Below are 17,337 nucleotides of genomic sequence, written 5' to 3'. Positions count from 1 at the left end.
TGTGTGTGTGTGTGTAAGCGTGCATATGCTCAAAAAGGAGTACAAAAGCTGCCACTTGGCTTTCAAGGCACTTGCTAATATGGCTTGTAAAAGCTTTTCATCTCATTTCTCTACATGTGCACCTCTTCTATCTCTCTCTCTCTCACACTCACACACACACACACAAATATGTAATATTGTGCCTATGTCTAGACTAATGAGCCAGCTGAATCACATAGAAGTAGACTTACCCACCATCTTCACACACATGCATAATGACGACTTACCCTCTCTTTACACTTTTATCCAGACTTTTAACATTCCATCTCTTAACTCTAACACTTTAGCTTTCATCATTATCCCGCTATCCTTCCTCCTTTTTTTTGCCCATCCATCGTATTTCTTCACAATTGGTCTTCCAAAATCCACTTTTCAGCTGAGGTTGGAAATCTACTTTTCAGCAGCAGCTTTCTCGCTGCAGAAAAGTAGCAAAAGAGCTGCTTCTCTCTTGTTGAGCTGGGAGAACTTGAGAGAGAAGCAAAGAGTGAGATGGAAAAAAAGAGAGAATGAGGAATCTGGTGCGTACTGCTGTGATTTCCCAGCACTGTTATTGGACAAAAGGCCCGCTGTCTCCCTTTTGGATAGCAGCAAATAAGCTGATTAACGCAATGCTACCAGATAAACTGCCAACAGTGGCCCATATACTGTATCACACTGTAAGGAGGAGGCAAGTGTTGAGAATCATTTGGTTAAATCATGCTGCTGATTGGTCACAGACACCACTCTTAAATCAAACGCAAACAGTCTCTTGTTACTGAAGCATTTGTATCAGTGCTTTCACTATCCTGCCTCTCTACTATATCTTGGCGCTGCTACATCACTTTGGGTGCAATAATTCAGAGTGACATCCATCAAGAGCCTGTAGTCATCTACAGCGATTAGATGCAACACTCGTCTCCAGCCTATAGCCTGTCAATCAGACGTAAGGCAGCATGGGCCTGTAGTAAATCAGAAGAAATATACAACAGAGTGATTTGTAGAAAAATATATGTAGGGACAAATTATACAATATATCCTAACCTAAAATACTGTTTTTTCAAATGCAACCATGTCAACTAAAAGCAGTCACCATGGTGAGTCATTATTAACCCTGCGTGATCTACAGGATATGTCATGGCAAGCATATTTTTTTCCCTTAAGTTGGCAACAGTGGGTCCACCTTTTTGGGTGGACATCAGGCTTGATCACTTCCCCTCACACCTGGCCTGCATTGCCTTGTCGAGCTGGCTGTTCCTGGTTCCTCTTCTGTGAATAATTCCTTTTCTTCTCCGGTTCATCTCACCTGCTTCCAGCTCAGTTCCACGCCTCCAGTTTGTCTTCTCCGTTGAGCGTCTGCACTGCCTGCAAAGCGCTTCAGCCCTATTTTGGATCCTGTAAATCACATCTTGCCTGCCCACTCTCCACCATTGCCATGTACCTGTTCTCTGGAATGAGAACAGGTAAATGCCCCCCTCCCCGCCGGCACTGAAAAAAGTAACTGTATCATCCTCCATCTTTACCTACAGCTTGGAACCCCCCTATTAACTTTCCTTTCTCCTTCTTTCCAGAAACCCTAACCAGACCCTGAGTTTTTCTTGCTTTTTTTTTCTGACTGTCACATTGTTAAATAAACTTTCTGTTAACTGCTGAGCAATTTTCCTTACTCTGAGTTTTGAGTCCTGACTTCCTGGCATCACGGCAGGATAATAATAAATGTAACAGTGTTGACACAATTTTTTTTTAAACTGTTGTGCCTAATAAAAGAAAGAGTTATAATTCCACAACAAAAGGGTCATTCAACTCTATGTGCTCCAAAGATCTGATATGAAAAAAAAAACTGTGGAATGGGGGAGCCTTTGATCACACTGTTTTAGCAAGAAAAGTTTTTCCAGTCCGCACGTCTCTTTTCCCACCACAAGTCAAAACCTTTTTTTAAACAGCATGAGTAAGACTGTTCTTAAAAACGTTAACATATCTTTATTGCTGCATCAGTATTGACAAAGTTCCCCCTTACTTCAATAGTGGCAAAAAAGTAAAGTAAAATGAACAATGATTCTTCTGTAAGCCTAACCACGCCTTAATCATACTCTTACAAAATGAAAAAAAAAAAATTTTTCTTTCTACCAGTGATCTGTGTCAGCTTTAAGGGCAGGAGTTGCGTTTGTGCGGCTTTGGGCAGTTTGCCCGTTCCTCTAAACCAGCGGTCCCCAACCCCCGGGCCTCGGACCGGTACTGGTCCGTGAGTCGTTTGGTACCGGGCCGCGAGAGTTGAGGCTCAGGTCTGAAATGTATGGTTTTCAGGGTTTTTATCGCTTTTCAGCGTTATTTTGTTATTGTTTTTATCGTTAACTCAGTTTTCCTGAGTCTTTTCACGTGTGTTATGAATAAATCTTCTTTTTTTCGGTACCGATACTAGTTTTATTTTGTTGTATTTATCCACGACACCTTAAAGGCTGGTCCGTGAAAATATTGTCAGGCATAAACCGGTCCGTGGCGCAAAAAAGGTTGGGGACCTCTGCTCTAAACCATTAGGAATGAATACCATTAAGTATTCAGCAATCTCTATTTACATAAATGATGTTCTGATTTATACTGGCCACATAAATGCTGTATATCTAACCTTTGAAATATCAAGTAAAGTCATTGTGCAATTGAATTTACACAGGTTCAGTGATAATAGTTCGTTCCATGAACCGTAAAGACCTCTTGCTCATCTAAAAGTGGAGAATCAGCAGCAAACACATTCATACATCAATCAGTGTATGACATAATCTGACAAGCAACTGTCCCCGTTTGCAAGATATGGAAATACTCAATGTGACACGCAAGCTTCAAGCAGCCTCATGAATGCTTAATAGCAGAGCAAAGAGAAATATAAATGCTAAACTATGTAATGTAGAAATTTTAGGTTTGTGTTAATCAGTGATGCCGGTAACGCGTTGCTTAGTAACACGTTACTCCGAATATGACCACTTTTTCAGTAACGACTAATCTAACGCGTTACTATTTCCATAACAGTAGTCAGATTAAAGTTACTTGTCCAAACCACTGTGCGTTACTATTTTTTTAAGCAAAAAGATTTGGTTTCTTCTTTTCTTCTCAGCGGATGACAAACGCATACGTGTCGTGAAACGTCACATAAGCGACAGGTCACGTTTCCCGCTCACAAGCAGCCAGCGACGTAAAAAAGTGTAAACAACAATGGAGGGAGAGAGATGTTCGTTCTTTAGCTGGAAATATGGTCACTATTTTGAGTTTCTGTCAACTAAAGATTTAAATATTAAGGTTCGTTGTACACTCTGTGTTGGCGAAAAAGTGTTATCTACCTTCAAAAACACTACGTCAAACTTAAAGAAACATTTGGAGTCGCAGCACAGCACAGTCAAACTCACAGAGAGAGTCCCACCAAGTGGTCCGAAGCAGAGAGCCGTGACTTCCGCAGAAGGTCCTACACCCCCCAAACAACAAAAGTTGGACTTTGGTGCAAAACCAGTAAGTGATGAAGAATTGAAGAAGTTGGTCGCGCAGTATATTGTAGAAGAAATGCTACCTATAAACACTGTTGACTCGCCCTCGTTTCGTGCCATAATAAAAAAGATCCCTACTTCTGTTAATGCCGAGCTGCCTCACCGAACGACTTTTACTTCTTACTTGGAGAAGGAGTTTACAGAAATGGAGAGAAATTTGAAGGCCACACTGAATGAGATTGACTTTGTTTCAACTACCGCGGATATTTGGACTGCTAACAACAGAAGCTATATGGGAGTAACGCTCCACTGGATCAGTAGAACCACATTAGAGCGTCACAAGGTTGCATTAGCATGTAGGCGAATTCGTGGTAGACACACGTATGATGTCATTGGTACAGAAATCGAAAACATCCACTCCTCTTATGGATTACTCAACAAAGTAGTTGCAACAGTTACTGATAATGGATCCAACTTTGTTAAGGCGTTTCAAGTTTATCATCCTGTCACGGAGTCCGATGATGAGACGGAGGAGGAAGAGTCCAGCCCCAAAGACGATGATGTCACTTTTTCTGATCTGTCAGAAATCCTCTCGGCTGAGAATGAAAGTGATGGTCAGCTGTCTCTTTGCACACCATCAACATAATTTGCACACGTGATGTGGAGAAACATTTAACAACCAATGCAGAGAGCAGGGCTGTGTATAGGAGCAGCACAGCAAAATGCACAGCTCTTTGGACCAAATCGAGTAGATCTACACTTGCATCAGAAACAGTGGAAGAAATCAGCAAAAGAAAGCTCCTAATACCAACAGCCACAAGGTGGAATTCCTTTTTTGATGCTGTAAAGAGAATTGCAGAAATCCCCATGGGTGAGCTGAATACTCTGTGCACAAAGCTAGGACTGAAGTGCTTCAAAGATCAAGAATACCAGTTCCTGCATGAGTACTGCATGGCCATGAAACCTCTGACTGCAGCACTGGACATTTTACAAGGCGACTGTCCATATGGAACTTTACTACCAACACTTGAAGTTCTGATGCAGAAGACCCAGGCTGTGAAAGATGACCTCTCCAGGATGACTGCAGGCCTTCCAGATGCCATTGTACAGGTACGCTCTATCTTGAAATTAGTCAGATTTTTTGCTTCATACAATTCACAAACATGGAACAGAATATTAATTATCATTGAAAAATAAGATTAAAACAATTAAAATGTTTACAAGTAACCTAAAACAAAATAAATCCATAATACTGATCTCATATTAGGCATGGTTTGCAAATAATTCAATAACATAATAAATTGTAGGCATAAAAATATCAATTATGTTTTTTAGGCTATTCAGACTCGTTTCGCCGGTGTGCTGGATGACAAAGATGCCCTTCTTGCAGCTGCCAGTTGTCCAAAATTCAAACTCCGATGGCTGAGAGATGCAGGAAGGAGGGAGCGAGTAAAACAGCTTCTGACAGCAGAGTGTTGCACCACTGCTCCTCTGGTAAAAAACCCTGCCAGTGTGCCCAGTGCTACTACATCTAGCAGCCAAGGTGAGATGGACTTTTTCACTTTTGAGGCAGAGCCAGAGGAGGAGACCTATTCTGCAGAAAAAGAAGTCATGGACTACCTGATGTCAGGCTACGACCTTCAGATTCTGCATAAATTTTCAAGCATAAAGACAATTTTTTTTAAAGTATAACACTCCAACCCCATCAAGTGCTCCTGTGGAGCGACTTTTTAGTCTGGGAGGTTTGGTGCTCACGCCTAAAAGAAATCGACTTTCTGACAAAAGGTTTGAGAAGCTTCTGTTAATGAGGTACAACCACTGGTTTACTCGCTCCACTCTACTGTTTCCCCCATAACATGCGATGACAACATATACTGAAAAAACAGAGAATGGGGAATCCAATTTAAATAACTATTTACAAGTAATTGAATTAAGTTTATCAAAGTCACTTAATAAACTTATTAAAGTTTTCAAGTTGATTAACTTAAAACAATTACCTGCAAGGAAGTAAGGCAATTTAAGTTGGACCTGCAGTCTCTCTTTTTTTTTTTCATAAGATTAGTCCAAAGTTACAAAAGCGGACAATAGTGCTTACATGTGGATGGTATAAAAAGTATCTTAAGGGAAGTCAAGAAAGACTCTTTGTTTGTTTGTTTGTTTTTTTATAAAAAGTATTTATGTTAAGTGAAGTAACAAGACTGTCTTTATTTTCATACAAACAAGTATTTCTGTCAGGAAAAAAGTTTTAAGTTCAACTTCAAATGTCAGGAGATATATTGTTGACATTACTGTTAAAATACACTTCCAATAAAGTGAGTATTGGCAAAATCGGTTGATGTTTTTATGTTGAGGCAGTGGGGAGTGTTATTGGCAGCTTCTGAAAGTAACTAATAAAGTAACTAGTAATCTAACTTAGTTACTTTAAAAATAAAGTAATCAGTAAAGTAACTAAGTTACTTTTGGAAGGAGTAATCAGTAGTCCGTAATATATTACTTTTTCAAAGTAACTGTGGCAACACTGGTGTTAATACACTCTAGTAACATTACATTCATTCCGATTACTTGTTAGAAGGTACTACAACTTTGAACACTTGTATGGTTAAATGTGATATGACTGTATGTCATAGATGGGAGTTTTTCTGTAAAATGAAAGAAAATAAAGTTTTGCTCTTTATGTTGAAGCTTGGCAATTCAGTGGTAATAGTGGAGTAATAATAATACGTCCACACAGGTCACAGGTCACAGTACGTAATATTTACAAAGCAGAATGATGGGTACATAAGAATAAGTCCCACATTATAGTATGGTAACATGATCCTAATATCGTTTATTTATTTATATAGCACATTTATATACAACAAAAGTGCTGGCCAAAGTGCTGTACAAGATAAAATTACACAATAAAATTAATGTAACAGAAATAGCATCATTATCAAATAACAAATACCAAGTAGGGCTGCCACGATTAGTCGACTAGTCACGATTACGTCGGCAGCACTGCATGTACAAGGATGCCAGCTGCTGTTAAACCCCGAAGAAGAAGAAGTAGCTCTGTCTGCTAGTTAGTTTTAATATTACTTTTATTATTCTTACTGGGTCACAAAATAAACGTTTAGCATATTTTCTGTGTAAACTAGATGTGTAAACCTCAAATATCTGCTCAGTTTATCAAGACACTACATATTTTCAAAAGTGCTCTGATGTTTTCGGAGACGTTTGTTACCCACTAGCTCGATAGCTAGCCGGGGGCAAGGCTCACTAGAGCCCAAGAACACCGGACTCCTGGCAAATCGTTTTCAAACCCACCGCCGTCTTTCGCTATTCAGGTTAAACATATATAAGTCACTTAGATAATTTAAAAATTTTATTGTTTGGCTTTTTTTTAGTATTTTATTTGTTCCTGCGTAAATCAGTTTGGCTGAGATTAAAGTTGTAGTTTTTATACAGCTGAATAAACATCAAGCAGACAACTGATTATCAGAAGTGTGAGATGCTCGAGAATATACTCCGGTGTCCTGTTATATTTTAGATAGCAAGGAGTTTATTAAACTCCACCGAAATAATCTGCAAATTTCATTAAAATTTAATAAACTATCGTCTTGTCTTTATTTTTAGTTAGCACATACCTTAAACACTTAAAGCTGTAAGCTAATGATAGTTATGCTGGTGCAGTAAGCTGTACGTTTTATAGTCGGTGACTAGTCGACTATCAAAATAATCGTTTGTGGCAGCCCTAATACCAAGTAACAGATAAATAAGTAAATAGATAAATAACTCTCGTGCTGTGTTGAAAGACAATGAGTAAAAATGTATTGAAGATTGATGGTAGGGGCCTTTCTAATGTAGAGAGGCAAATCATTCCACAATTTAGGCGCTGCGACCGGTCACCTCTATGAACCAGCCTTGACTTTGGTGTAGCCAAGAGCAAAAGGTCACCTGATCTAATAGCGCTAGGGAGCCTATGAGGCTGCTATAAGTCAGACAGATACTCTGGAACCTGTCCATTCAGCGCTTTGTAAGTCACCAATAAAATTTTATATTTAATTTTAATATGCTTAAGCATTAACCAGTATCACCTTATTATCAACAGGTTACTATGTCTTTAACATCTGTTTATAAACATTTTTACTATTTTATATATTGCTAACATTATTGCTAATAGGTTATGCCTCATGTGCATACAGTTGTTATTACAAATAGTTCCTAGATCGTCATTACTCAGCTACACAAATTTCAGTGTAATATTACTCAGCTTTAATCGTTGTCGATAACTTGTTACATCCATATTGTTTCCACCTCATTACCCAACTATTACCACATTATTCCTAAGCTGTGATAGAAAGCGCTAACACCATCTCACTTGTAAACTGCACTTGTATATGCCACAATGCTATCTAGCAGTCTTGGTCCCAATCTTGAGACCCTTCTCCAGCTCAGCCTTTTCAATCTGAGCCCAAGTGTAAGCAGTGAGGACAAAATAGTAGACTTAAAACTGACTGGATGAAGTTGTGGATTATCAGGTTCCACCATGGGGCAGCAGGTAGTTCACTTCCTAACAGGGGAGCATCCAGTCTGCTCTGTCTTTGATAATAGTTTTAGAGCATATTTCACTCACTAGCTAAGGTTATTGTGATTTCTTGTGAAAAACATATGTACACCATTTGATTTTAGTATTTACAGGTATATATAGGTTTATCTTATAATTTGTGGCACCCGTAAGCTGTGATCTGTATTTGAATAAAGGCAACAAATGCTTTGGGAGAGAAGTGGCAAGAACACATCCCTGGGTTTTTAAGAATGTGTGTTCACTCTTCAGCGTGATCCTACACTTTTTTTGTTACTTGCAAAGCTGGGGAGACTTACAATACTCTTTTTGTTGCTTCTTGAACTTTACATTGTAATAGTAACACTCAAGAGCAGACAGTCCACACTGTGCATGCAAAGTAATAGTGGTTTAAGTTAAAACTGACAGCAAACATTCAGGACTTTTTTTGATAATAGAAATGTTGTATAGGAACAAGCAGTTAAGAAGGCCAACAAGTCGATTCGACCTAGGTTTTTCTGAAGAAATCATCACTTTTATTCATTCCATATTATTCCTTTTCCCAACTTTTCTCTCCACAAATCAGTATAAATGATCTTGCTGTCACTAGTTTCTCATGTCAGATTCTTGCATATCTCAGACAGATTCTTTGTCATGCTGTCGTTAGCTCTAAATGGGTTTAATCAGTTTCTCTATTCCCTCTCTTTTTTCTTGAAGGAGCTCTCTTTTTTCCACAAGAGTAAATTTATACAGAATTACCTCCCACTTCACTTCTCGGTTACTGCTTCTCATTCCCTTTCTGGCTCTCACCTCCTTGCTGAGTTTTGTCATGTTGCCATCCAAGATTGTGGAAAATTTTTAGCAACATTTTGAACAGCTGGCAATAGAGAAAGAGTGAATCAGTGCCGTGTTTTCTTGAATTGCTTTTATGCAAATTTAAGTGTAGTGCAATAGGATTACATAATCAAATCATACCAGCAACACATCTATTATCTTTGTAAATGATGCTGCTTCATTTCTGCTTCCCATCTGTCATTTATGTTAGTTTCACAGATTAATTTACCAGTTCTCTTTATTTCCTCATGCTGGCATATCCTTGTAGGGTTTTTATCCTATGTTGTCTTTTTTTAAGGAAATTACATATAATTGACTCGTCTAAAATACAGAACTTATGCAACTTATGCAATAGCATGGGCAGCAAGATGGTGCATGTGAGAATCTTTAATAAAGTTGTGATTTAATTAAGCTCTTTTTTTGTCAACCTGCTAGTTCCCTCGTGCTGTCTGTGTGATGTCCAGGCATGTGAGCACTCTCTCCTTAACCTAAAGCAGAAAGAGACGGAAAACTGCAAGCGTGGGAAATAACTGATTCTTGCACATTTTATGTGTTTTAAAAAAAAAAGATTTTGATTGCAAGTGTAAAAAAGTAACAAACATATTAAACGAAATCATTTAGTTCTAAAGTCACAATGGTGTGGTTTATGCATGGCTTTAGCTCCTCTTATGGTATTCACTCTTATTCCTCTCCTTTTCCCCTTTCACAGGTTTCACTCTCTGTATTGACTCCCAGTCACCAACCCCCTCCTGTGTGAAAACCACCTCTTCAACACTTATCTAAATCAATTGCTTGATTTAATAAATTCGCACTCAATCCCATATAATTGGATCCATTCCAATTTCTGTGTGTCACATCGTTCATGGAGCCCCTTCTGCACCTCCTGTCTCCCCCTTGTTTTTTGTCCTTATAAAATAAATATTAATTTAAAGGTCTCACTCTCTGTTCCTTTCATTTTATGCCACTGTTTAACAATGAATCTTTGTCAGTTCTTATCTTTCACAAGTGGCCATCCTTCTCATCTCTATGTTCTCTAAAAAAAAAATAATGTTTTTCCCCCTTATTCTGTCTCAATATTTGCCTATTTCTCTTTCCATTTTCTCTCACTGTTTTGGACCCTTTATTTATTGTTACATATTAAATGTGCTTACACAGTATGGATAAAAGTATTGCACCACACGTCTTAATCTTTAAATTCAGGTCTTTTCAGTCCCATTGCCTCAGCTGAAAATGAAGAACCTAGTCATGCAGTCTGCTTTTACAAACATTTGTGACAGAATGGCTCTCAGGGGCTGGAGCGGGGTAGTGTAACAGGATGCTATCGTTGCAACAAGTCAGGTAGTAAATGGTATTATTGCAAAGTTAAAGCATTAGACGGACAGTGACAAAGTATTTACATTTACAGAAAATGCTGCAGCTCATAGTGTGTAAGTTCCCAGTGCTCTACTGTCTCAGTAACTGCACAGTTCCAAACCCTCTCAAGCATTAACATCTGCACAAAAACTGTGCACTGGGAGCTTCATGCTAAGTGTTTCCATTGCTGAACGGACTGGCAGGATTATGTTTATTATGATTTCTGAGTATTCTTGAAATTATCTCTAAGTCGCTGTGTGCCTATCATTTACAATCCAAACACAAGTTCTCTTGGATAATTTTTGTCCTGTTGAGCTAAACACATTCTGCTAAAATAATTTCTGTGGCATTAAAAACAAAATGATGCAGCATATATATCTACTTTTAGCTTCACCCTTTCCTTTAGAAAGCAGTCTGTCAGTTTCTTTGCTCAAATTAGAAGTTCATTCAACGTGTGCAATATGTTAACATACATAAAAACACATGTACTGCATACACAATCACATTCAGCAAAATGAGCGGTCACTCACAGTTGAATAAAACAGAGATAACTGATTCATGGCCGCTTAAGTGACATTATCCAAGAGCACGAAAAAAGGAAGAGAGTGTGACAAATAGACAGAATATGAGCCAGATGAGAGTAGAAGAGGGGAAGGAGGGATGAGAGTCTGAATGGTGCAGTGATAGAGGAAGGCATGGTGAGAGGTGGAGAGAAGGTCACGAGGTTTTTTGTTTGCGAAATGAATCCTCTCACTGCACGCTTTAATGTAAGAGCTCAGCCACTTATTCAGCCAGGGAAGGAAAGGACATGGAGGAGAGATAAGTAATTATAATTTCAGGATGTACTTTAGAATATTCACTAGTAACCACATCCATTTTTGTAGCAGTTCAAAAGAGCACAACCTGAGCTTTCCAAACAACCTATCTTCTGGATGGGGCTATGCGTAGTGGGTGTAGCAGTTTTGAATACTGTTAAAATTAGACTTCTGTGCTTAAAGATTGTAGCTGAAGTAGCTTCTGTATTCCCACTGGATTAAAATCATATCCCACCAGATTTTCTCCCTTTCACCCCCTGATCGCATTTTCTGTATGACCATGTGACATTGCAGCATGATGCAACATACTGTATGCTGAAATATTAATATAAATGAAGGTTGACTACAACAAATAAGAGTCATGGTTTGCTTAGGTTACTTGTGATTGTAAATTGGCCGCCTCTCCTCCTGTGACAGCTGTGATAGGCTACGGGCCCCCACTACCTGGAACTGGATACATATTAAGGGGAGGGGGGGAGGGAGGGATGGATTTTACCCAAAATTGGTCTCCACACTTAACATTGTCTGAATTAGGCAAATTAAATTATTGTATGTAAGGAGTAAATTAACATGGTGACTAATCATAAAAACGACCAAAAGAATCTAAGTGCTAAGTAATGAAAGCTACTTCACTTGACTTGGCTTTATTCTGATTACACAACTTTTGTTTAAGTTTCTTAATTATCTATTCTGTAATATAAAATTATGTTAGTGATGGTACTGTGCTAGATTGCGTTTTAGTGCAACACGCACACACACAAAGGAAAGCATGCATATTCCCTGGTCCAAGAGGTTCCAAATTGGTTGCAAAGAAAGTGCTGCTCCTGGTTTAGAAGATTACTGTGATTGCCTGTAGTTTTTTATTTTTGTCTGCAAATACTCGCTAACTACTTGCCGATTGGTAGTAGAGTTTGATAAAGTCCAAGACACACTGGAAATGGAGAAGGTTTACCTTCAAAGTTAAAGTTGTGGCTCAGCGTTGAAGCCAACATGCTTTAAAGGGTGTAGTCTCCATTTGTGTCACAGTTTTTGCAGTTTCGCTGCAGCTCAGAGAGTAGCTGGCTAGACAAGTCCAGCACTTCCATTCAAACTATGACCACAGCAATAAGCAAGCAAAACAATCACAATGAGGTTTTTGACAACTGCCTGGGAAATACACATTTTTCTATAGCAACAGGTGGTGGACAGGGGGGCAGTGAGCAGTCTGGAGGCTAAGTGACTGAAGATTTGGCAATAATTTTCCCAGCAACTGCCATCAACCTCCTGCAACCAATCGCAACTGACAGAGAAATGGGGGACAAGTTAGCGACACATGGGTAGTGATTAGCTCTCTCACTCTCTGTGACTAAAAGCAGTAACAGGTGGGAGTAGTGTTTAACCACTACAGTTTCAACACTATTCCCACACTACTTTTCTCTGAATATGGCAGGCCATGTTATCTTTTTTATGATAAGGTTATAAAATTGGGAGATACATAAAATTGATCTTCTATGTTGGCCTGTGTCAGTGTCAGCAGACTTTCTTTCTCATCAAAGATATAAAGACACACAGTGTCTAGCCTGGTGGCAGTTTTTTAGGTTTCTGTTCTATTATTTTCATGTTTTGTTTGATTTTCAGTTTATAAGTAGCTTTATTATCAAGCAATCTGCATATAATACTTAAGTGTTTTTTTTTCTTTTTTCCCCCCTTCTGTTGTTAAATTTGAAACGATTTGACTTACTTACCTTAAACTACTTAATTAAGTTCAGGAAAAGATTATCATTCTCAAAATAGGCCTTTACCAACATTAACCACATGTTACAGAGCCCCATTTTCCCATCACACTCTTATAATACCTCAACCAGGGATGGGAACTGTAAACGTGTCCCTATAAAAAAGAAACTAAACGACATACCCCTCAGGCATTTACTAGTTTTACAGCATTTATTATCTAAAATATTACTACAGTTGGCATAGTGGAGCAGTTTTACTATCACACATGTTGCTGACAAACTGAACTGAAGTTCAGCTGAATGCTGAACTCTAGGATTCTGTCTCGATAAGCAGGATTTACAAAACAATTTAGAATTAAGAGTTAAGGTAAAATGGTCTCATTTCTTGTTTTGTATTCTCTGAGTTTGGAGTTCCCTCATCACATCAGATACTGAAGTAATGTAGTAATATTCGTGTCAGTGTTATTAACTTGTAATATTACTGTAGGACTTTTCAGGCACACTGACTATTGTTGCTGATGTTACTCAGAGGTAAATATATATATATATATATATATATATATATATATATATATATTAAAACAACAACTGCTTAAACAAGAGTTAAAGCATGTGAAAGTCTATTCCCACTTGGTGATTTTACTACAATCACAAGCTACACTTACAAAGTTACTATGACAATACAGAGAAAATGTTTCATTTATGTTGACATAAAGGGTCATAAGGAGCAGAGCAGAAAGAGCTGGTTTGTAAACAGTTAGGAAAGTGTTAGATGGTGGCTTAGACAGCTGCATGTACGTGCCTACGCTGAGTGATACTGACAGGCAGATATGTTTGAACAACTGGAGTCCTTATTAAAGATGGCAGCTCAGAGCAGAACATTGTATAGTTCACATCTGGTTTTTACTATAAAATATTTATTTAAATTGACATTTAAGGTAAAAACAAGAATAATAAATCAAATATCATCGTTATTTTTTCATAACTAATGGAAGTCTTATAAGGAGAAGCTTCCATGCACTGGCTAATCAGAAAAGAGCAAGCTCCAGCCTTTAAACACTTTTGTTATTATTACTAATTCTTTATTTTAGTATTATTTATTTGTTTGTGTATTTATTTATTCCCATGTGTTTTACATCACATGGAAAGAAAAAAGAACAGAAATTGAAAATTCAACAAGCAACAGCTGCAAAGCTGTAAGGCTGAAAAGAACGACCTTGGGTTTTCAGTATATAGGACAGCTGTGAGAAATCTGAAATGAAACAATTCATTTTATCCTCATCCCACAGGTACAGTGTGATTTGAAAATGCCCCCAAAATGATCAATTTTAGTTGCATTTTGTACATAGAAGACGAAGCTTGGTCTTAACACAGTGACTTTAAGAGCAGGAGTTAAGAGGGTGTACTTAAAGCAACCTGTTTCAGACAGATGTCGAACCGAAGAGCTTCATTATGTACAAGATTTTTTAAAGATATGCAGCAAGAGCTCTAAAAGAAAATAGGCCTGCAAATGTGCACGATAAGACCCAATTGGGTATAGTTCTCCTGTCATTTTTAGGGCTATAAAGGTTGAAAGAGGGTGTTTTGAAACACAGGAGACACTCTGTTAAAAACCACACATAAAAAAAAAATACAATTCCTACAAAGCTTTCTTTTAAGGGCAAAGCACTCTTATGCCAAGTGAAAAGTGTTTCTTAGAAAGTTTTCCACCACAGTGAGGAGGAGGAGGAGGGAACAGTTGGGAGTGGGGAGAGAAGCACTTGATGGCACACTCTTGACTTGTCTCTGTTTGAAAAGCTGAACCTGCAGCTAAGAAAATCTCAAAGCTGTTTTTGTGTATTCGCCTGTGTGTGTCAGTAAGCACAAGCATGTAAGAATCCACTGATTACGTGTGGTGAAATCAAAGCTTTGAGAGAAAAACTGATCAGAAAAGCCACCTTTATTTTCCTTTTCCCTCTCTCCCAGATAAAGATTTAAAAAAAATTATATTTTTGAGAAAATACGTTTTTGATTATAATTTTTTTAATCAGGTGCAGTACAGGAACTGAAAATGGAAAAAGTGCATATATAGATTGCTTTTTCCCTCATCTTCTTTTCCTATAAATATGTACACTCACCCACAGACGTACATATAATAAGCACCAACAAACAAACCAAACCTGAGAATAAATGCACGCTGACATACTTACAGAGAACAAACGCAAAGATCACCAAAATCAAACTGCACATGCACAGCAAACAGAACAAACACAAATACACAGATGCACACGTAAAGCAAAAAGGCATGCTGACACATTTGTTCAAACACACACGCATAAACACACACAAACGCACACAAACACACAGTAGGTTTTGACAGAATCGCGCCCACATAGGCAAGCTGCAAAGAGAGAGGGAGAGAGAAGGAGAGAGATGGAGGTGGGGGAATGAGGAGAGGAGTGAATGAGAGGGAGAGGAAGGAAGAAGAGAGGAAGAGCATATAGGACAGCAAGAGAGAGAAGGGGGTGATAGAAAGGGTAGAAACAAAGTGAAAGGAAAACAAAAGAGTGACAGACAATATAAGAGGAAAGAGATGTGCTAGATGAGTGATGAAAACATGAAAGGGACTTCCTCTGAAACACCCAGCCACCACAAATCAAACAGTCTATCCAATTATAGCTCATCATCAATGTATCAGACACACACGCACACACACACACACACACTCACACACACATATGCTATCAATCCAATTTATAGGTATGTTAAATACTAAAAAGCAAATGATAAGTAGGTCAGTACTTCACCTTTTAGACTTACATAGGCTTAGTCTTATGTATAATGATCTGAAAAATGAGCATCATACATAAAACTGCATCATATGACATGTGGCTTTACATGTGAGAAGATATTTCTCCCCCAGTGAAAGAAGTGGAATGCATAAATAATGTTGAGACAGTATAGGGCCTTCTCTGCACTCTATTTCAGCTCTGTCAATACCACAGCTCAGTTCCTGACTGTAAAAAAGTAATTCACACTATAGGTGTTCACATGAGCATACTGAGCTCACTTCCACCCTGGAATCACCCTGTTTGGGGTCGAATTCTAGGTTTCGAGTGAAAGGAAATTTGTTTGGCTCAAGCTTATTCTGTACCTGGAGATGTGCTCTTAAGGTGATATATCTCAGTTTCATACCTACACAGTATGTGTTTTTAAATCGTTTTTTCACAGGAAGTGAGTACACCCCTGTCACTTAAATTAAATTATTCAAAATGGTATGAGCTCTTGATTCAATTCAATTCAATTTTATTTATATAGCGCCAAATCAGAACAACAGTAGCCTCAGGGCACTTTTATACAGTAGATCCTACAATGATAGATACTTTAAATGATATATATCATTGATAAGTAGAATGAGATATATATATATATATATATATATATATATATATATCGATATATATAGATATATATATATATATATATATATATATATATATATATAGAGAGAGAGAGAGAGAGAGAGAGAGAGAGAGAGAGAGAGAGAGAGAGAGAGAGAGAGAGAGAGAGATCATATAGTTATTATAAATTATCCTAATCCCAAGTGAACTCTTTTAAAATGAGATGTGAAGAACCAAACTAAAATGTTCTCGGTTGTAGTGTCTGTATATGTGCATCTGGTCATATGCCATATGGACATTGCCAGAAAAATTTTTAAAAAGTCACTGAGACTTTACCAAAATGCACAAATGAAAACATAGCTGTAGTCGGGAGGTACGGGATGAGCTATAGTTTCTATATTCAAAACAACAGAATGTCCTCCCAGAATGATCCCACAATATAACACTGGAAAGCAGACAGGCAAGTGCTTCAGACTTGGCACAGGGGTTATCAATGGAAATCTGAGTTTCTTGTGACAGCTCAGACAGTGTGAAGGACCTCTGTGGATGGTGGCCAAGGGAAAAAAAAAACAGTGAAGCATGGAGGTGGAGTGTGACGATATGGGGCTAAGTGCAAAAGGTGTTGTGTGGAGATGACATTTACAGATGGGACCATAAATGCCTGTGAATACAACAAAATACTGGCTGACGTAATGATTCCCAGTCTCCAGAAGCCTGGCAGAAGAGGAGTATAGATTTTCCAAAGAAGCAAACAGTACAAACTGTGACCTGGCTGAATATCTCCCCTGACTTGAATCTAATAGAACACTTTTAGAACACTCTTTGCTTATTAAGCAACACAAGTTTAGCAAAATTCAAAAGTTCTGAATCACAGTAACGAAGGGGTAAAATTACTTTTGTAACAGTGAGTTAATACTTTTGGTCCTCTATTTTTTTTTTAATAAAAGCTTCTCATTTTTTATAAGACAGTTAAGAAAAAGACTGGAAATGGTTTGGGGCAGACTTAAACGCAGGCTCCTGCAAAACCTTTAATAAAGCTTAAACAGGTGAGTTTGTAACAACCCTTACTATTGTGGTATAGTATCGCTAGGAGGTGTTGTCCCACTATTGTAGTAGTTGAAGAGACTCCTAGTACGTGAGTGTGGTGGCAGCCGTTACATGCTGCTCGTGTATCTGTTCCGAGAGAAACTGTACCATTGTAACGGGCTAGCACCT

The 17,337-nt window shown here is 38.1% G+C and overlaps 1 protein-coding gene and 1 pseudogene across 2 annotated transcripts in view; one reads left to right on the top strand and one right to left on the bottom strand.

Moving 5' to 3' along the window:
* LOC146697361 (transmembrane protein 132C) overlaps positions 1 to 17,337 on the bottom strand; it is a 300,988-nt gene that overhangs the window by 237,190 nt on the left and 46,461 nt on the right. The window lies entirely within an intron of this gene.
* LOC146697362 (uncharacterized) lies at positions 4,329 to 5,511 on the top strand (annotated as a pseudogene). Its single transcript, XR_014923135.1, has 2 exons — positions 4,329 to 4,595; positions 4,821 to 5,511. The product of XR_014923135.1 is annotated as an uncharacterized LOC146697362 (transcript).

Source organism: Copadichromis virginalis, linkage group LG12 (assembly GCF_057382275.1).
Source record: "Copadichromis virginalis isolate Kocher_CV1m ecotype Utaka linkage group LG12, C_Virginalis_male_GT1.1, whole genome shotgun sequence".
In the NCBI taxonomy this organism is placed as follows: domain Eukaryota; kingdom Metazoa; phylum Chordata; class Actinopteri; order Cichliformes; family Cichlidae; genus Copadichromis; species Copadichromis virginalis.
Note: the sequence above shows the minus strand (reverse complement) of the source record. Positions and strands in the feature narration are given on the sequence as shown.